This window comes from Haliotis cracherodii, unplaced genomic scaffold (assembly GCF_022045235.1).
Source record: "Haliotis cracherodii isolate W230 unplaced genomic scaffold, xgHalCrac1.p SCAF_4, whole genome shotgun sequence".
Taxonomy (NCBI): domain Eukaryota; kingdom Metazoa; phylum Mollusca; class Gastropoda; order Lepetellida; family Haliotidae; genus Haliotis; species Haliotis cracherodii.
In genome coordinates this window covers 71,489,429-71,511,789 of record NW_027266297.1, presented here as the reverse complement: position 1 = coordinate 71,511,789, position 22,361 = coordinate 71,489,429, and the positions used below count along the sequence as shown (strand labels likewise).

Below are 22,361 nucleotides of genomic sequence, written 5' to 3'. Positions count from 1 at the left end.
AATGACACAAAGCAAACCATACTGCGAATCGAAACCCAAACCGCACCGAAGCGAAGCAAACCTTACTGCGAATCGAAACCCAAACCGCACCGAAGCGAAGCAAACCGTACTGCGAATCGAAACCCAAACCGCACCGAAGCGAAGCAAACCATACTGCGAATCGAAACCCAAACCGCACCGAAGCGAAGCAAACCTTACTGCGAATCGAAACCCAAACCGCACCGAAGCGAAGCAAACCGTACTGCGAATCGAAACCCAAACCGCACCGAAGCGAAGCAAACCATACTGCGAATCGAACCCAAACCGTACCGAAGCGAAGCAAACCATACTGCGAATCGAACCCAAACCATACCGAAGCGAAGCAAACCGTACCGAAGCAAAATAAACCAAACCCTATCACATTGAACCGAACGAAAATCAAAGCGAAACAAACCAAATTGAAATAAAGCAAACTTAACAACCGAAATGAACCAAAACAAAGAAAAGGCAAACCAAATAGTTACGAAAACTAACAAAGAATTCTAAAAAGGATATACACCTTTCTAACACCTTTTGTATACCGTATTAGTGTAATAAATCGATGCACTTGTTATATGCACATGCACATATATGTATATATAATTCGTCTAATGATTGTATCCAAAAATAGAAGGATATTACTATTTTTCTCATGATATACTTTTGTAATTTGCCGCCAATACATTCTTCCTGGCCATGACACCGTTTAGTAATAATTATGTACTGATCTTTTACATCATAATTATCATATTTGTTTTATTTTCTAGTTAATACAGACAAACTGAGGAAGTATTTATATATGACATATTATTTGAACATGCTAACTCTCTTTTCTTTGTTTCCATGTAAAACCTCCATGGACACAGCCTACTATCTTACAACCCCAATCCAGGATGTGGAACTCAAGGCCTCCTACATCACCCATAAAACTACCAGTACAGAGTGCCAAGACAAGCCAGCTCCACATCCAGATTCCCTGATGACAGCATTTTTATATCATGTTTCCTTATATCAAAGAAACGCTATAATAATTGTTATTTACTATACTACCAGTTTAACTTAATACATTGTCCATCTAAGCCATAATTATTTTAATTTTTACACGTTTGGGGTCCAAACTTTTTCAGACGGAGGGGAAGTTATCATGGTACAACATTTATACTAAGTTATCTTATAATAATTAGATCTACATCAAGTGCTTTTATGAGTTATCATGGTGTAATATTTATACACCATTTCATATAATTATAGTTTAGCAAGTAATAATTATCATCAAGTAAAATGCATATATAAAATATCAGTAGTTTCAGTTATAGCTTTTTAGATGGCTGCTAGCCTAAGGTATCAAGATCCCATCTCCCAGACAAAGGATATTCTCCCAGACAAAGGATATTTATTTAAGTATATCTGTCATCACCTACCGGGGTATATTAGAATAACATTACTTCAATTAAGACTCATTAAGGATTAGCCCCCATACAAGCTCGTCTATAGTGCATTAAGGATTAGCCCCCATACAAGCTCATCTATAGTGACACCCTAATCTCTTTCAAAGCATCCAGTAAATATGTCAACAAGATTAGTGCCAGTCCAACAGGATAAACAGGATTTAGTATTCCCCTCTGTCCAGCCATCCATTTAGCATAGGACACAACCAATCGTGTATCAACCAATCACATTCCTTTCTATTGTTCAAACTTTCATTAAATACATACTGTAGCCAAGTTCTAGGAGAGAAGGGGTTTGACTCTCTTACCAAGCAGACCTCTCTCCCACAGCCCAGAGTGTGTACCGACTCTCTGTGGCACCCTCAGTTATTTCTAAGTATATTGTAAATTGTTAATTGTTCTTGTAAATAAAATTGTGATTAGTCTCCTGTGACTCTGGCTCTTTGCTGACTAATTCCCCAAGAAAACCAGCACGTCATTTGGAAGGTATTGTTCACCTAGAACAGTTCCATGATAGAGTTAACCAGTTAGTTACCTCAAATAACCATGACAGTGAAAGAGTTAACCTGCTGGTTTCCTCAAATATAACCATGTCATTGAAAGAGTTAACCAGTCAGTTACCTCAATTAACAATGTGAGTGAAAGTGTTAACCAGTCAGTTACCAAAATTAACCATGTCAGTGAAAGAGTTAACCAGTCAGTTACCAAAATTAACCATGTCAGTGAAAGAGTTAACCAGTCAGTTACCTCAAATAACCATGTCAGTGAAAGAGTTAACCAGTCAGTTACCTCAAATAACCATGTCAGTGAAAGAGTTAACCAGTCAGTTACCAAAATTAACCATGTCAGTGAAAGAGTTAACCAGTCAGTTACCAAAATTAACCATGTCAGTGAAAGAGTTAACCTGCTGGTTTCCTCAAATAACCATGTCAGGGAAAGAGTTCCCCAAAATTTCAATCAGACAAGCGGACTAGCAACTTTGCAAAGTTACCAGGCCAGATAAAATATTGCCAGTCCAGAATTTTCTGGGCAAACGAACACAAGTAACAAAGGATAAACATAAGAATAGTACTGTTTAATGGTAGTTCTCAGAATATAACACTAAACTGGTGGATTGCCAACTTAGTACCTTTACCCCTGACCATCCGGCAAGCAACTTTTTCAAAACTGACCATCCGTCATCAAAATAGACCATCTCAGACTGTGAGGCAGGTATTTTAAACACTGTTTTATGTACATACATGTTTGTATAATCAATCCTTGAAATGTACCTCTCATGTTGCTACAAATGACTTGAGTGTAAATAAAGTTCAGCGCAATTCAGACGCTCCTTGTACATAAAAACTGTTATAAACTGACCTCCACCACTTCTAGCACAAAAAGTGTTAACCTTCCCTGCTTGGTCGCTTCCCCCAGTGCAGATTCTGTGAGAAAACAATGCAGCGTGCAACACCCTCCCTCACAGCTAATGAGTACAGCGCTCAGCTTAACAACACACCTTTATCAAACAAGCTGCTTGTTGCGCCAGTCGCCGGTCCTCGTCATATACCCTGATCCTGAAGGTGGACCTTGTTATACATTTCCACTTTCTCACTCCAAATATTGAGGTAACACCCACTTGAAACCCACACCTACTTTTTGAGGAGTTCCGTCAAAGAGGAAATTTCTCACACAGATATTTTTATCACACTCTAAGACAAGTCATTTTTAGACTTCATTGCTACCTGAGTGTCATGGGAACTCACATGCCAGTTTGTGAAATGTCAGCCTTCATGCTCTAAATTAGTAAATGATTTTATTTAGCTCTAAATTCTGGTAAATATATTTTAAGATATTTTTCAAATAAAAAATATTTGTTTAAATAAATATTTCTTCCTCAATCATTCTCATATTACACTTTGAATGTTCCTGCTGATAAGCAGCACTGTTGATATGAGTTTAACGTCAAAAGGATCACATAATATTTATGCAAACTTTTACATACCTTCACGCAAACTGGATAAAATTGTCAGCCGAGTTAGTCAGTGTCTAAGCGATAGCCTCCGACATGCATATGTCACACAGTTTAAGTCAGATGGGTGTATGTGTGATGTCTCGTGTGCGCTAGCTCACATGCAATGTCTTTGCTGGAGATCACCCCCTGCATCCAGCTTAATGCTTTAGAGAAACTGTGGTCGATCAACCATGAGATCCATTGACAATAAACATTTACTCCATGTGAGAACTGTAAAGTAGCCTCCTTGACGGTTACCCTAAAACCGGTTCTGCTACCAGCGAATGGGGTCTCGTCAAACCACGCTGTGGGACTGCTGATGGGCCCATCAGTTCCCAACACACCTGGTTATGTCACAAACTTATTGATCCATCCGCTAATTAGGGGTGTATGTGATTAGAACACTTGTTGAACCTCAGTCAGCACTGACAAATCAAACTGGCATACATCACTCAAGATCTTCCTGTATATTTGAGGATCACAAACGTATGTTTAATGTACCAAAACAACATGAATGAATGGCAATTTATGGAGCTTGCATCCGTTAAGATCATATAGATTCTAACTCCTTTCCCATATAACAAATGAAATATGAAATGTTCCACTTTGTGATACTTAATCATTTGAACTTAACCATGGAGACAGTTGAGGAAGTTTGAAATAACAGCAGAAATAGAAACCTGCATTACCACATCACGAAGGGATTTGTACGAACACACAAGTCAATACTAGCTCCACTGCCCTCTCAACGACACATCCCAGTCAAACTGTGAGACAACATAGATCCTTCATACTAACAGAAGGCACCATGCATGTAATGTCAGGTAATTAACTTTAACAAATAGCAACACCGTGCCACAAAGACCACAGAAATGTCAACCCCATAAAGAGCCATGTCTTAATACATAGATTTCACACATAATGTACATAACACAAACAATGTTTCTATTCTAAAGGACCCCCAGCACTGACAGCCATGAAAATAAATGATGGACTGTGTTTTCTGTAAGAAAAAATGCTGAGAAGTTATATAACATGCTGGTGGGAGACGTAATGTGACTGGTTGGAGGATAAGTGCTAATGGACAGCTGGGTCAATACCGGAGTTATCAAAAACCGGACTCACCAGTTACACATAATGATTTCAGGCATTGCCCCTAATTTCTGTCCAAGGTAAAAATGTACAGCATATCGTGATTATGAGTAGATAACTGCCTCTGTTATTACCTCTCCAAAGCACTCCTCCATTAAGGGAGATTGCACATACAATTTACTTTGTGAAGAAACTAACAACATTATCCAATCAAACTGACTGACACCTCCACCTGCCTCCACGGAATCACACACAAACAGCATGTGCCTCAGAGAGTTTTCCTATCTAATGATTCAGTTGAATGCAAATAAACTTCAAACAAGATGCTAAGCTCCTTAGTACCAGTCAACTTGGATAACCAGCCTGTAGCCTACAAGGTCATATGACTATATAACTGACAGTTAGTACAAGGCATTCCACCCCTAATCATCCCACTGTGAGTTATCCAAGCTGTGATATACATCTCATATCACATAGCTGTACATGACACACATGGACAATACAACACACACAGATGCTGTGACAGCTAAAGTATGACATAAATACCAACTCACCAATTAGGTGTTGCTGAGCGTCTCACCACATCCACCAATGTATTAATCCGGGTGCCTGCCTCCCTTCGTCTTCCCTGGCTGTCTGTGTACGTATCCAAACCCACGTCAACAGACTGTCAAAACATTAGGCCAAGGTGGAGGCAGTGTGCAGGTAGACAAGCTCACCCTCCTCCACTGTCACTGAGCGTGCTCACAGCTATAACAAGAGACACGATGGATCGAGTGTGGAGGCAGGCTTCAGTCAGTGGCTAGTCGGTCGGTAGCAGGGAGCGGCAGAGAGTACCTGGAACAGATCGGGTTCATGTTAACTTCTGTCATGCTTCAATGAATGAATGTCACTCCAGTAATGATGAAGACACTGTTATTGTGAGGACACAGTGTTACTGTGAGCACACAATGTTACTGTAAGCACACAATGTTACTGTGAGCAAACAATGTAACTGTAAGCACACAATGTTACTGTGAGAACACAATGTTACTGTGAGCACACAATGTTACAGTGAGGACACAATGTAACTGTAAGCACACAATGTTACTGTGAGAACACAATGTTACTGTAAGCACACAATGTAACTGTAAGCACACAATGTTACTGTGAGAACACAATGTTACGGTGAGCACACAATGTTACTGTGAGCACACAATGTAACTGTAAGCACACAATGTTACTGTGAGAACACAATGTTACTGTGAGCACACAATGTTACTGTAAGCACACAATGTTACTGTGAGCACACAATGTAACTGTAAGCACACAATGTTACTGTGAGAACACAATGTTACTGTGAGCAAACAATGTAACTGTAAGCACACAATGTTACTGTGAGAACACAATGTTACTGTGAGCACACAATGTTACTGTAAGCACACAATGTTACTGTGAGAACACAATGTTACTGTAAGCACACAATGTTACTGTGAGCACACAATGTTACTGTAAGCACACAATGTTACTGTAAGCACACAATGTAACTGTGAGCACACAATGTTACTGTGAGCACACAATGTTACTGTAAGCACACAATGTTACTATGAGAACACAATGTTACTGTGAGCACACAATGTTACTGTGAGCACACAATGTTACTGTGAGCACACATTGCTAATGTAAGAAAAGTGGAAATATCATGATACTACAAAGAGAATTTATGGATGTCTACTTCTTTATTATGAGGAAGGCCACGCTTCGGAGTATACACTTACTCCTTACACCTGATGAAGTAAGTATATACTCCCAAACGTGGTGTTCCTCGTTATAAAGAAGTACCGTATTTTCTTGAGTATAGTGCGCACCCATGTATAATGCGCACCCCCCTCTAGCGGGTTCAATATTTTGGAAAAAAAGAAATTTGAATATTATGCGCAGAAATTTTTGTACACCGTACCCTTTCAGCGAAGTCCGGCAAACGAACGGCTGCTGAGAAACTTCGTCAGTACAAATTCGAAATTTGAGATAAAAAATCACCAGACATGTTTATTTACCGTTTAAATAGTATTTATTGTTCTGCTGGGCATTATTTTATGTCTAGGGATTAAGATTACCTTGTGTATTTTCTCGTAAACTAAGCCGGAAACAGCAATCAGCTGTACACACGTTTTCTTGGAATCGACCGGTGATTCGGTCAAGACACACCCAATGATATAACTTTATAGGAATTTTAATGCAAGGATTGTCAACAATTGTATCTGAAACTATTTTATTTATCAGGAATAATATTTTCCATTATTTTCTTAATTATATGCAGCCTTTACTAAACATATTTAAAATAATAATAACCCCAAGGGAAGCAGCTGATCGCTATTGCCGGGTATTATTTTTTACATGGAACATGTCTGACCAGTCACCGTCAAGGTTCACGCGCACATGATCACGTGAGCGCGAGAATTTCATGTTGACATAGAATCGTCAAACAAAAACAAATATGACTTTTAACGAGTCAAAGTATGTCATTTATGATATATGTATCCATTCTCTGTCAACTAAAGTTCGTTTCAAGGCGTCAATAGCGGTATTCTGACCATGGTTGCTGTTAATAACGGTGAGTTGTGCGATCTTACGATCGCTTCACACACGATTTCGCCGAAATTAATAAAAACAATATTATAAGGAATTTTGAATAAAATCAATGAAGTAAGTTACAAACATAAGTCCAGAGATACAAAGAACACTTTTTATAGACAGACAGTGTAATTACATAATTATTTGTTGACATGGTATTTCCGGTGTTTCGTGCTCACGGTAATGTCTTTCCATGGGGAAAAAAACATCCAAACTCATAATTCGTGTATAATGCGCACCCCCTTCTACACAGCTGTGTTTTTTCGAAAAAAAGTGCGCACTATACTCAAGAAAATACGGTAGACAGCCATACCTCTGCCTTGTGTGTATCACTTCTAAATGTCTTTCAAAGACTTAGTCATGACATTGTCATAAGACTAGAATGGATTATATACTGACAAAATGTAAGTTATTCTTAAAAGGCATGTTTATCACGGGGCATGATTATTCATGGATGAAACAGAGAATATTCAAGTCATTATTTTATTCATTACTGGGTATACACAGCTATGGCCTTGCTTGTTAATGGATAAGAATATACAGGTGTAGTACTTGAAACATGATCAGGACCATCTCTAATTAGAGGTCAGGATGTCAGGATTCAAGTCTCTGGCAACATACAAGACCCTGTGAGTGCCATCTCCTCGCCTATTACAGTAACACTGACATGTTTGCTTTGCAGTCACTTTGTACAAAGCAATAAATGTTGGGAAATCAAATTAATTCCAGATTCAAGGGCATATTGGACGTCTGCACAGATGGTTGTAGCGTCTGCTCCCCAGAGAAATAGTAATGAGCATTGATTGTACACAGGAGACATGTTACGTCCTGATGTTATCAAAGCTCTCTTGAATGGCAATGTACAGGGGTACAACAGTCTACTGGCATCATGACAGTTTCAGTAGACAGGAGTACAACAGTCTACTGGCATCATGACAGTTTCAGTAGACAGGGGTACAACAGTCTACTGGAATCATGACAGTTTCAGTAGACAGGAGTACAACAGTCTACTGGCATCATGACAGTTTCCGTAGACAGGAGTACAACAGTCTACTGGCATCATGACAGTTTCAGTAGACAGGAGTGCACCAGTCTACTGGCATCATGGCAGTTTCAGTAGACAGGAATACAACAGTCCACTGCCATCATGACAGTTTCAGTAGACAGGAATACAACAGTCTACTGGCATCATGACAGTTTCAGTAGACAGGAGTGCACCAGTCTACTGGCATCATGGCAGTTTCAGTAGACAGGAATACAACAGTCCACTGCCATCATGACAGTTTCAGTAGACAGGAGTACAACATCTACTGGAGTCACAACTGACTCAGTAGACATGAGTACAACAGTCTACTGGGATCACAACCGACTCAGTAGACAGGAGTACAACAGTCTACTGGTATCATGACAGTTTCAGTAGACAGTACAACAGTCTACCGGGATCACAATTGTCTCTGTAGACAGGAGTACAACAGTCTACTGGGGTCACAATTGTTTGAGTAGACAGGAGTACAACAGTCTACTGTAGTCGTAATTGTCTCAGTAGACAGGAGTACAACAGTCTACTGTAGTCACAATTGTTTCTGTAGACAGGAGTACAACAGTCTACTGGGGTCACAACTGACTCAGTAGACAGGAGTACAACAGTCTACTGGGATCACAACCGACTCAGTAGACAGGAGTTCAACAGTCTACTGGCATCATGACACTTTCAGTAGACAGTACAACAGTCTACCAGAATCACAATTGTTTCTGTAGACAGGAGTACAACAGTCTACTGGGGTCACAATTGTTTCTGTAGACAGAGTTCAACAGTCTACTGTAGTCGTAATTGTCTCGGTAGACAGGAGTACAACAGTCTACTGTGGTCACAACTGACTCAGTAGACAGGAGTACAACAGTTTTCTTTGGTCACAACTGATTCAGTAGACATGAGTACAATAATCTACTGTAGTCACAATTGTTTCTGTAGACAGTAGTACAACAGTCTACTGGGGTCACGATTGACTCAGTAGACAGGAGTACAACAGTCTACTGGGGTCATGACTGACTCAGTAGACAGGAGTACAACAGTCTACTGGGGTCACGACTGACTCAGTAGACATGAGTATAACAGTCTACTGGGGTCACGACTGACACAGTAGACATGAGCACAACATTCTACTCGGCTCACGACTGACTCAGTAGACATGGATCAAGGACCACTGCAGACATTGAAACAAACAGTAAATTCTGCTTTATACTTCACCACCAGCTCAGCCATTATTCTACTTTATTCATGAAAACTAGAGCCTTCATATATCTAAACATTTAGATTTACTGGTCCCTGCATCAAAATGTATATTAATATAGTCTCATAGTCAAAGCAGCCTCTCTCACGTCTGGTATTCACTGCTGCAGGATAACACTGACTGGCGCACATTCTCCAAGTACTGAGTGGTATTGGTCCAAATATTGGTCATTACGTAAGCTGGTAATCAATTCATGTAGGAGTGATCAAGTAGCTACTACTTACTTCGCACTCTGAACACAGGAACATTATTCAGCTGCATCAACCAATGGCAACATGTGCGAAACATGTATATGTGTTTAAAGTTGCATGAGCTGTATTTTGTGAATAAACATTTTGTATTCTTTCATTTCCTTTTAAGTGCTTTGTGTGGTACATGAAACACCTGAATTACACATATTTTTGTAACATTGTTAATTTCAGGTTTAAAGATATTTTTTATGTTAATTTTGACACGCATCGTATGACACTCCAGAGATTGGTCTCTATCTTTCACATCAGGGCTTGGAGGGTACACACTGGGTTATTGTCTGAAACCCTTCTCAAGTGCCAGTCTCTCTTCAAAGCAGTTTCTTCAGTAGCAATATAAGAGTCAACTTACCATGTATCAATGATCTTCCCAGACTGAATGGCCAAATATGTTTCAACAACACAAGGTCAGGAATTAATGAAGTGAGTTGGGTTTAATGCTTCCAAAGAATCTCAGTTTAATACTTCATAGTGTGCCAGCTTAACGTCACTAGGGTTATGTACTCACAACGAGGACCTTCTGGACGGGCAAGGATGTAGGATTGAGTACTCACAACGAGGACCTTCTGGAAGGGCAAGGACGTAGGATTGTGTACTCACAACGAGGACCTTCTGGAAGGGCAAGGACGTAGGATTGTCTACTCACAACAAGGACCTTCTGGAAGGGCAAGGACGTAGGATTGTGCAATCACAACAAGGACCGTCTGGAAGGGCAAGGATGTAGGATTGTGTACTCACAACAATGACCTTCTGGAAGGGCAAGGACGTAGGATTGAGTACTCACAACGAGGACCTTCTCGAAGGGCAAGGACGTAGGATTGTGTACTCACAAAGAGGACCTTCTGGAAGGGCAAGGACGTAGGATTGTGCAATCACAACAAGGACCTTCTGGAAGGGCAAGGACATAGGATTGAGTACTCACAACGAGGACCTTCTGGAAGGGCAAGGACGTAGGATTGTGTACTCACAACGAGGACCTTCTGGAAGGGCAAGGACGTAGGATTGAGTACTCACAACGAGGACCTTCTGGAAGGGCAAGGACATAGGATTGAGTACTCACAACGAGGACCTTCTGGAAGGGCAAGGACGTAGGATTGTGTACTCACAACGAGGACCGTCTGGAAGGGCAAGGACGTAGGATTGTGCAATCACAACAAGGACCGTCTGGAAGGGCAAGGACGTAGGACTGTGTCATCAGTGCGCCGCCCATCATTCATGGTCTGCAGTATCTGATGCATGGACTTGATTCAGAGGCTGTGTGGTGAACTTGCTGTGTTACTCAGAGCACTGTGGCTGTCATAGCTGACTTAATAATGTTCCTTGCATTGTACATCAGATACCATATGTGGCTCAGAACTGTACTCAATGTCAAACATAACCATCATCATGTTAATTCTCATTGAGTGAGAGAGATATGGGAGGAAAGCCCCAACTGATGCAGGTTCACACTTTGGTGAAACCCACAAGCACGGGTATGGTGCTGACAAACCTAGAAAAATAATCGGGGCAAACCAGGATTCGAACTCACAATTATATATTTCTGGCGTGCCGAAGGGAAACAACTCTGCACAGCGGATTGCCGCTCCTTAGGTGACTGGGCCACCCATGTCTCCTGTTCTTATTGGTCCACACTTGTTCAGAAGCATACAACTTAAAATTCCTTTCTATTTATTAAATGACATATAGCATATCAGTGCTTAATTGGGCTGAAGATGGACTCCATAGGCTTTATAACATCTTAATTTATTCTATAAGTGAACAGAGAAATCCCTGAAAAATATTGAATAAAGCACTCATACAAGAAATGTATTTGTCTGCTTGCAAACTTCCTTCAGATAAACTGCTTTAAGAGGAGGGAGAAACAGAAGTATTTCGGCAGCATCTGCATAAAATGGTCCCACACTTTTGGACACTAGTTTAAAATCCCAGGAATACCAGGAACTAATATATGATTGGTCCCTTAATCCACTGGACCAATTGTCATTCCCACAATGCATTGAAATATTCTTAAAAAAGATAATAAACACTTCAACATTCTACCTGATTGCTTAAAAACCGAACTTTTTCGTGAGCCATTCATACTTGATGAAGCTGCCTCTGTTAAGGTAACTTGAACATACGAAATCCCTGACAGATGGTAAGTGTGCGGGTCTAGACCAGTAATAGATAGATTTAGGAAATCCCATTATGAAATTGACATGGTAAGAAGCGATAGCAATCAAGACCACTGTTAGGTGTTGGCACAACCGAGGAACTTGAACCAAGAGACTCATTGACTCAAGCTGGCGATTGATTGGCTGATAGTGCTGTTGACTGATGCTGCCAGGCAGGTAAAACAATAGCAGCACTGCTCTGGCAGTATAGAAGAGGTGACTAACTTTTCGTGGCGTGTTGGGCGCTGATATCAGACAGGAGTCTGCCTATCAATAATAATTACACTGCATCAACACTCAGTGTTTTCTGATTTTGGTGCTGCAATACAGGAAATCCGGGCTGGTCAGTCCTGGCCAGTAGAGAATCTTGTAATATTGGGCTGGGTGAAGGTAGACAATGAAAGCTTCGTGATCTGTGTTTACACAGACATGATAATAATTGCATTCATTAATACAGTAGATTCAGAGTATCTTTTGGATCAGTCTGCCGTTCGGTCATGTGATTTTTCACCTTCTAGTCTTCGCCCTCTAATTGTTCACCTTCTCATGCCTTATTGGCAGCTTGGGTTGTATACTCCCCAGGAAGCTGAGAATGAAATTCCAGTGTACACTGATCCATGGACCAGCGTAATTTCACCGTGTAGCAATGCTGAGCATCTATTCAAGTTGTGAGTCAAGCATTTTATAAATGCATTATCATAATTACAGGATAGAATAAATAAATGGGACAAAGAGGGTCTGGGTGGTCATGCTGGTTAGGCTCATCATCAGCTTAGGGCCCTTGCCCTCTCTACGTGCAGCCCAGACAGCAAATGGGACTTCTCCCGGGAAGCGCTGCCTAGTTGAACCCACCCAGAACTTTACGAGAAATTGTGAAGACTCCCCAACACTACAGCCTTCTGTGGATAAAAGGATAGAGCCACGCAATCATCGCTTAATATACTGTGCTTGGCATCCACTGACAATGTGTTGGACAGTCTCATTAAATTCTTTGTATAATCTACATTTTATATTTACACTTTGATGCTCACATTGACAGTTTTGAGTAGGAAGTGAATGGTCGTGAGCAGCAAACAGAATGTCTTCCATTGCACTTTTCAGGCCAGCTGACTTCGTCCAAGCAAAGGACTCTGCAGGGCGGTTGTGCTTTTCAACACACTGCACAAAAACTTGCAGTGGTTGTTTATAGAGCCTTCCCTTGAAAACCCGAGGCTGTGCCAATTTGACATGTCACTTGGCCTGGCTGACACTCACATCTGTACCATCAAGCACTACAGAACCATGAACAAGATCAACATTGACATTGAGATTATGACCAACATCCTTGGTTTATATTTGTATTATTAAGAAGAGACAGGCTGCAGGGTGGGAGGTGTCCCACGATAATAACCCAGAGCAGGTCATGTATAAAGTGTAGATGTTCCTGCACATGTAGTTTCCTATTGTCCCAGCAAGCAGAATTTGTGCACTGCTTTTAGCCAACAAATCTATACTTACAGAACACTTTGTCTCTCCCACCCCACAAATCAAAAACACAAACAAACAAAAACAACTTTTATTTCATCTATCAATTTGTAAATGCATATTGATTGTGACCCATATGCAATAAGAATAAAGTATCAACATTATCAAACACGCTGCAATATCATGATAACATATAAGATATCCAGCATGCCCTGCAGTTATTATGACACATGCTCCTGCAAAAGCATCTTTCATTCTAAGCCTCACAGGGATGTGTCCAAAACAGGTGGCATCAATACGATCAATGGTGCGACATGACATCGGAGTCGGACAACCGCAATGCCCCAATACTCTTGAACATAAGTATTCAGTAAACTAGAGGCTGGTAATCTGCTGGGGAATAGAGGCTGATAATCTGCTGGGGAAAACGAAAATATACACCCATGTTTGATGGTGGCGTATATTAAAACAAACAAGAAATGGTTATTTGATGGTGATGTATTTGATACAGGTATCATAGCAGCATTTGGTACCTAAAGTTTGCAGTGCTTCAGCGACTGTATTCACCAAAGTAATATTTGTAACGTGTTGGTCAAATCTTACTTTGAAATGTATACTTTCTCTTACTTGGAAGTTTACATCTTCAAGAGCTGTATATTATTTTAGGAATGGATCTACAACCAATTTTGTTAGAAGGCTGAAAATAAATATTTAAAAACAAAAAAGACAATGAGTTACTCTTGAGCAATACATCTGCATACATCTACAACCAGGATCTAAGAGCCCTGTATCTGCAGCAGAGAAGCACAGACGACCGAGAGAGGCCAAAACCTGAATGCTTCAGCAGCCACAAACAGGCTTGTCTGAAATTTACTCGCCACACAACATCAAAGATAAAGGGCCTGTCACATGATTCACTTAATTATTGAGCATAAATCCTGACAATTAATTGTTCCAGTAAAAAATGTCTGTCAGAATTTGAAAGGAGTTTCCCTAAGGAAAAGATAAAGCTTGCGGATCCTATTTGAAAGTCGTCATTTTTCATGTGCTGTTGACATAGCCGGTTATGTACTGAAGCAGTTACGGTAAAAACAGCTGAGGAGTATATCCCGCATCCCAATATACCTGTTATAACATCCCGGGTTACAATATAAACAGATTCACAGTAACTTGATCAGGCATCGAACAACTCAAGTGTGTGGAAAATGATCCCTGTGCTTTGATGTTTTTTTAATGTTAAATATATCAACTCCTTTGGGAGAAACAGTGATACCACACTGGGGAAGTAACAAGACCTTCCATATGTATTAGTTTAATTACATTCCACATAAAACACTTGTGTTGCAAATAATAGATTGTACAATGATCACATGGCTATTATAAAGTGATTAAATATGGGCACCAATCTCCTCCACACAACTGAGTGGTGACATACAGACCCTGTCTATACACACATCTGAGTGGTGACATACAGACCCTGTTTATACACACATCTGAGTGGTGACATACAGACCCTGTTTATATACACAACTGAGTGGTGACATACAGACCCTGTTTATATACACATCTAAGTGGTGACATACAGACCCTGTTTATATACACAACTGAGTGGTGACATACAGACCCTGTTTATATACACAACTGAGTGGTCACATACAGACCCTGTTTATATACACAACTGAGTGGTCACATACAGACCCTGTTTATATACACAACTAAGTGGTGACATACAGACCCTGTTTATATACACAACTGAGTGGTGACATACAGACCCTGTTTATATACACAACTGAGTGGTCACATACAGACCCTGTCTATATACACAACTGAGTGGTCACATACAGACCCTGTTTATATACACAACTGAGTGGTCACATACAGACCCTGTTTATATACACAACTGAGTGGTGACATACAGACCCTGTTTATATACACAACTGAGTGGTCACATACAGACCCTGTTTATATACACAACTGAGTGGTCACATACAGACCCTGTCTATATACACATCAGAGTGGTCACATACAGACTCCTGTCTCCCCATACACCTGAGTGGGGACATACAGACCGATGTCTACTCACTGACATCTCCCTGTACACCTGAGTGGTCACATACAGACCGATGTCTCCTTACCGACATCTCCCTGTACACCTGAGTGGGGACATACAGACTGATGTCTCCTCACCGACATCTCCCTGTACACCTGAGTGAGGACATACAGACCAATGTCTCCTCACCGACATCTCCCTGTACACCTGAGTGAGGACATACAGACTGATGTTTCTTCACCGACATCTCCCTGTACACCTGAGTGAGGACATACAGACTGATGTTTCTTCACCGACATCTCCCTGTACACCTGAGTGAGGACATACAGACTGATGTTTCTTCACCGACATCTCCCTGTACACCTGAGTGGGGACATACAGACCCTGTCTACTCACCAACATCTCCCTGTACACCTGAGTGAGGACATACAGACTGATGTTTCTTCACCGACATCTCCCTGTACACCTGAGTGAGGACATACAGACCGATGTCTCTTCACCGACATCTCCCTGTACACCTGAGTGGGGACAAACAGACTGATGTCTCCTCACCGACATCTCCCTGTACACCTGAGTTGGGACATACAGACCGATGTCTCTTCACCGACATCTCCCTGTACACCTGAGTGGTCACATACAGACTCCTGTCTCCTCACCGACATCTCCCTGTACACCTGAGTGGGGACATACAGACTGATGTCTCCTCACCGACATCTCCCTGTACACCTGAGTGGGGACATACAGACCGATGTCTCCTCACCAACATCTCCCTGTACACCTGAGTGGTCACATACAGACTGATGTCTCCTCACCAACATCTCCCTGTACACCTGAGTGGGGACATACAGACTGATGTCTCCTCACCGACATCTCCCTGTACACCTGAGTGGTCACATACAGACAGATGTCTCCTCACCGATATAACGATGTTGATATAATGAACAACATTTCACACAGATGGTGTATGATGAGACACAGTCAGCAAGCCTGAGGTAGTTGTAATGCCACTAACAGCGTACCCACTTCTGTATGTGCAGATTGTCTGACCCCACACAGTCTGTTGGCAGCCCACATCTCAGTATCACTGGAAGAACCAGACAGACCATGATGAACCACTGATTTGAAGCGTATGCTCCTCACAAGCCAGTGAATATGTTCAGCATATGTAGGACTACAAAGTAGCTTCAGCAGTGTGCCGATAATTCTGATGTTGTTGCATTCAACCAACCAAGTTTCAAATCCACATAATAATCTCAACCTCCAAATAATAATAATGATAAGGAGAAGAATATTTATTTGTCTCTTGATCCTCTTGTGAAGCATGTCAAGACTCATGATGAAAACAAGGAATTCCACAGTTTTCTTAAATGAGCCAAGGATGTGGGACATAATCTCAATGTCAGTGTTGATTTTGTTGATGGTATACAGCCTCAGACCTAGGCCAAGAAACCTGATCTTGTCCTTTTTGATAAATCCAATGAAATCATTTATATCATTGAATTTTTGTCCTTCTGGACAGTAATGTGATTGACAAGATTGGGGAAAAACATGGTAAATATGCAGACCTCGCTTTCGAAATGTTCATGCTTGCATCCCAAGTACCAAGTTGTCTGACTCCCCATTGTCCTCGGTGCTTTGGGTTTGCTACCTCCCAATCTGTTGACTGACATTGGGAGAGTACCCAGGTTTGCTACCAGGAATACGGCCCTTCTGACAATCTAGGTAATGCAGAAGGCTGCAGTGTTGGGGAGTCTTCACATTCTCTGAAAAGTTCTGGGTGGGTTTAACTGGGTAGTGCTTCCTGGGAGAAGTTCCATTCACTGTCTGGGCTGCGTGTAGAGGGGGCAAGGGCCCTGAGCTGATGATGAGCCTAACCAGCCTGACTGCCAGGATCACCCATTTTTTATTTTAATCTGTAAATAATAACAGCTCAATTACAAGACACACATTATGTGTTTTCAGATTTGCTGGTGTTATTGAGTAATTAATGCCAGGATGGTTCATTTGGAATCGACCATTATTCATTTTACAATCTCACTTTTACACAAAAAGCAATGTCATTCAACAGAATACCACCAGGTACCCATGCTACAACCAGGTATACAGTCCATTACCCAATCCAAGTGTTAGGATTGTATGATATCCCCAGAGATTCATATCTACCACGACTCGTTAAGATTCAGATTAGAATTAGTCTTCAGCAACCCATTTGTGCTGTAAAAGGCGAGTATGCTTGTCGTAAGAGGTGACTAACTTGATCGGGTGGTCAGGCTCGCTGACTTGGTTGATGCATATCATCATATACCAACTGCATGGATTGATGCTCATGATGTGAATCACTGGATAGTCTGGTTCAGACTTGACTATTTACAGACCGCAATCATATAGCTGGAATATTGCTGAGTGGGGCATTTAACAAAACAAAACAAACAAACATCAGTTTAATAGTTGGTTGGTTGGTTTGTTGTTTAACACCGCATTCAGCAATATTCCAGCTACATGTATATGACGGCGGTCTGTAAATAATCGAGTCTGGACCAGACAATCCAGTGATTGATATCATGAGCATCGATCCATGAGCAATTGGGATCGATGACATGCATCAACCAAGTCAGTGAGTCTGACCACCCGATCCCGTTAGTCGCCTTTTACGACAAGCATAGTCACCATTTACGGCAAGCATGGGTTGCTGAAGACCTATATATCAGTTTAATAGTAACAGGATAGGTTCTACATAGTACACATGTTGAAAAATTGAATATGGATTTGCATTCAAGTGCAACTTACCAAAACCTGCCTTTGTTAATGAATGACAACACAGAACGGTGTATCCATGGTTACTATATATTATTTCATGTCATGTGATTTCCATGACAGATATATTCAGAGCAAAACAGAGATGCAAAGATTAGAGAAGTTAAATAAGATCATTAGATTTTCATATTAAAAAAGTAGGTAGAGTGGGAGGGGAAAAAAGTTCTCGTATATTAATGTTAATATCATTACAAAATATATTTTGTGATTGAGTGTGTCGGTGTTATGCAGTCAGCAATATTCCAACTGCCTGTCAATAATGATATCCACTGTGGACCTAAACCATCAGGGCAGAATGACCCACAGTCAGTCACGTCACATGACCTGACTCATCTTTCTGAGGCAAGGGAGTTAACAAGGCAGTTAACTGACTATAAAAGTCCAGTTTCCACTCTGAACTAGGCTGCAGGTATGGAGTAATATCTTAGCTGGAGTAACAAGTCCATGCATAGTCCAATCAAAATCGTGTTACGAAATCGACATCCGGTTTGTAAACTGCCATGCAGATTTCAGTCGATTGCAGGATTTGCAAAGCATGTGTACCGCCAACTCGGGTTCCACATATATTTTCCATTTCATGTTTTTAATCAAGATGTTCATGTGAATTGATGCACTTCGCGAAGTAAGACCCGTTTTATTACAATCTAGACTTTGAATATTGATCAGATATCATGATTGGGCGCCACAATTTTGTTTGTAGCAAATGCAAGTGATAAGAGGGATAGGATGTGATTGCTCAATAGAAGGGACGTAGAAGGGACATAACTCTTAATAGCCACTGGTGGCCCTCCGACCAAGCCCAGAAATTCCAGTCTAGGACAAGGGTGGAAACTGGACTTTTACAACCAGTTAACTCCCTTGCCTCAGGAAGACGGACCTGACCAAAACAGAAGGAGAACATGATGAATAGAAAACCAAAGTTACTATTTTCTACAAGATCATAGAAACAAAAATCTACTTTCTAGGGCTGGGTCGGGTAAGATGGGAACTTGGGTCGTGTGGGTGATGAGTAGAACCCAGGACTACCCAGACTGCGGTTAGTCACATGATATATTGTTGAATGACAAGAACTCACTATAACATGGTTACAATACAATTGCTAATGTTTGCATTTCTTTCTGACGATGCACACATTCCTTTTGACTTGGACATGTTTGAGTAAAGATGAAGCTTCAGTCAATGTCAGCATACATATGATCTGATCATTTGATGCATGTATACAAATAATTTTTTTCCAAGACTGCAGTAAAACAATTCCCAATCAGACATTTTGTTCCCAACTCTTTAGACCTACAGCAGGTACCAGGGTCGGGTAGCGTAACAGGGGGGAGAGCTCCAGATAAGCTTTTGGTGTTGTGGGTATTTTACCCATGCATTTTAAAATCATTGGGTATCAGTAATTCTATCTTGTTATTCAATTTTCTGTTACCCACTAGTTTTTACACATGTGGGTATTTAAGTTAAATATTTAAAAAACACTATTCATTTAGTCCCTGCAAACTGGTAACGTGTGGGTTCGAGAGCTTTATAGGACTCAAAAATACCACGATACTTCCTCAAGAAAGTGTGATGGCAAGTGATCATGATGTAACTGTCATAGTGGAGTTTGGCAAGGTTGACGGAATGCCCGTTTATAATTTCAAAATAAGTTGCTGATTTGCTAATCGAATACGCAGGGTTACTTCACAATATTTTGATGATATGCACAAGTTTTATTTTTGTAGCATATCTGTAATGTTCGTTGCGTATTTGATACACTTGGATATTAAGTTACGTATAGGGGAATGTCCGAGTAACTCTCCATTCCTTAAAAATAATGGAGCAGAGGCCCCGCAGGGGCCGAGGCCCATTATTTTTAAGGAATGGAGAGTTACGAGGATATTCCCCTACTTAAAACCCATCCCTACTTTTACACTTTGACAAAATATTCTGTAGTTGAAAATATTTGAAAAATTCAAATGCTGCTTCAAGATAATGTACAGTTGACAAGCAACTCACCATTCCTGAAAAATAATGGAGCGTTCAAACAATAGAATGACGTCACAGATGTGTTTTAATGCGTATTTCTGGATTTCTGAAGCGTATTTTACGCAGATATGCAGCTTATCTGGAGCCCTATCTGGTACCCTGGTAGTAAATTTGGACTCGTCCCCGTCCTACTCCTTTCATATGACACTGCAGAGGAGGGAGCCAAAGGGCATAATTAATCAGTCCTTATAAGCCCTACCCTACATACCCAGCCACCCACTCCCACTGCTACTAATGAACTGATTATCATGCACAACATCTGATAATATCGTCTGACATCTATTTCCAATCCCAAAGAGATAAAATTACAGAACGTTGTCAATACTCTACTTCAATTATTTACATGTAAATATATTTTGAAATGTTAAATAAATTATCAGTTTTCAGGATCATTGAGGTTGTACACATTTAACAGATTGGATCAAGCTGTCATTAAGGTGTAATTTGATTTGATGAATTGGATTTCATGAATACGTGGCATGTTGCCTGAGTCAGACACATCACTCTGAAGGCTTCTGGTTTTAGGTCCATCAGCTCCCATTATCCAAGTGTTCTTCAGTCAGGCAATCACCTACAACCAGGCCTATCTATCACTTTCACCTGACAAATTCAATCTAATATTCATCAAAAGTTTGGTTCTCATACTTTTGTTTTCAAAACTGAACAGCCTGTATTTTTTCGATAAGTAGACGCAGGCCAGAAATAGTACTAATATTGCAAAGGAACAAAAAAAATTGACAATATTGAAAAAACATCGCCAATAACCCAGGACAAGAACATTGTCAGAGCAAGGTGGGATTTGCCAGATGCAGACTGAGTGGAAATGGGTTTAGTCCTTGTTCCACACAACGACCTGAGGGGCATGGGTGGCCCATTCATCTACACTGTCGCTGTAAATGCCTGCTTCACTTCAGGCTGCCAAAATTCTATGATTTGGGGTTTGAATCCCAGTATGTTTGTAGGTTTGTTAACACCAACCTGTTCTCATGGGTATCACCATCGTGGTAACCATCTAACACTTGGGCCCCATTGCACAAAGCAATCTTAGTGCCAAGACGGTCAGAACTCCCATACTTTAACAAAGACTTACGATGATCATCGCGCTAAGATGGCTTTGTGCAATGGGGCCCTGCATCAGCTCAGTCTTACTTCCAACATTAGCCCATCGCAACATGTGTGATATACACTGTTAAAAGTGGCACAAAACACAACTCACTCACGAAAGCAATCAGTCTGGTTCCTATGGGGCATGGCGCCCAGTCTTCTAAATTGCCGAAATTCACTGTTGTGTCCCTTTGGCATGCCAGAAACCTATGAACGTGAGTTCGAATCCAAGTTCACCTTCATATGTGTCGAGGTCCACCATACCCGTGCTCGTGGGGTTCACTAAAGTGGTTAACGTTTACTACCTGCATCATCTCGCGTACATGCCATAACCGGAATACTGTTCCAAGTGGCGCTAAACCCAACTGACTCCCAACTTGTGGAATGAGGGTCTTGTAGCGAGGAATGTCCTCATGGGCTGTACACTGAACTCAATCACTTTCTGAAGTAATGACTGGGGACAGATAAAACACAACATGTAGACGATTATGTCATCAGTGATAGTCATGAATTATTCATCATGGACAATTCACATTTGTAATGTTGGCTTAATGACATAAATGTCTGTCAAACTATGTTAGAATTATCAAACATAAAATATCACAATACATGTTCTCTTTAGGTTCTTATCACTGAACGCTGAAATGATGATATATTATAGTAAATGTGCACTAAACTGTCATGATATAACATTTATAGTAAGTTTTCATATAATAATTAGATCCACAGCAAGTGCTTTTATAAGTTATCATGGTGTAACATTTATACAAAATTTCATATAATTATAGTTTAGCAAGAAATAAATATTAATCAAGGTAAAATGCAAATACAAAATATCAGTAGTTTCAGTCACAGCTTTATAGATAGATGCTAGCCTAAGGTAACGAAAACACATCTCCCAGACATACTATTCAATAAGACAAAAGTTATGTCTACATAGTTTAATAGATTTAAAGCTTTTAGATAAATACTAGCCTAACGTAATAAGATCCCATCTCCCAGACATACAATTTAATTAGACAAAAGACATGTCTACATGTCTGTC

The 22,361-nt window shown here is 40.6% G+C and overlaps 1 protein-coding gene across 4 annotated transcripts in view; it reads right to left on the bottom strand.

Moving 5' to 3' along the window:
* The window catches only part of LOC139480324 (neuronal calcium sensor 2-like), a 237,514-nt gene that overhangs the window by 97,307 nt on the left and 117,846 nt on the right, over positions 1-22,361 (bottom strand). For 2 of the 4 annotated variants that reach the window (XM_071263379.1, XM_071263378.1), the window contains exon 2: positions 5,106-5,388. The gene's annotated coding sequence lies outside the window, so the exon portion shown is untranslated. Of the gene's footprint in view, positions 1-2,825; positions 2,905-3,450; positions 3,624-5,105; positions 5,389-22,361 lie in introns of those variants that run through there. The other 2 variants (XM_071263380.1, XM_071263381.1) reach the window with 2 other exon arrangements.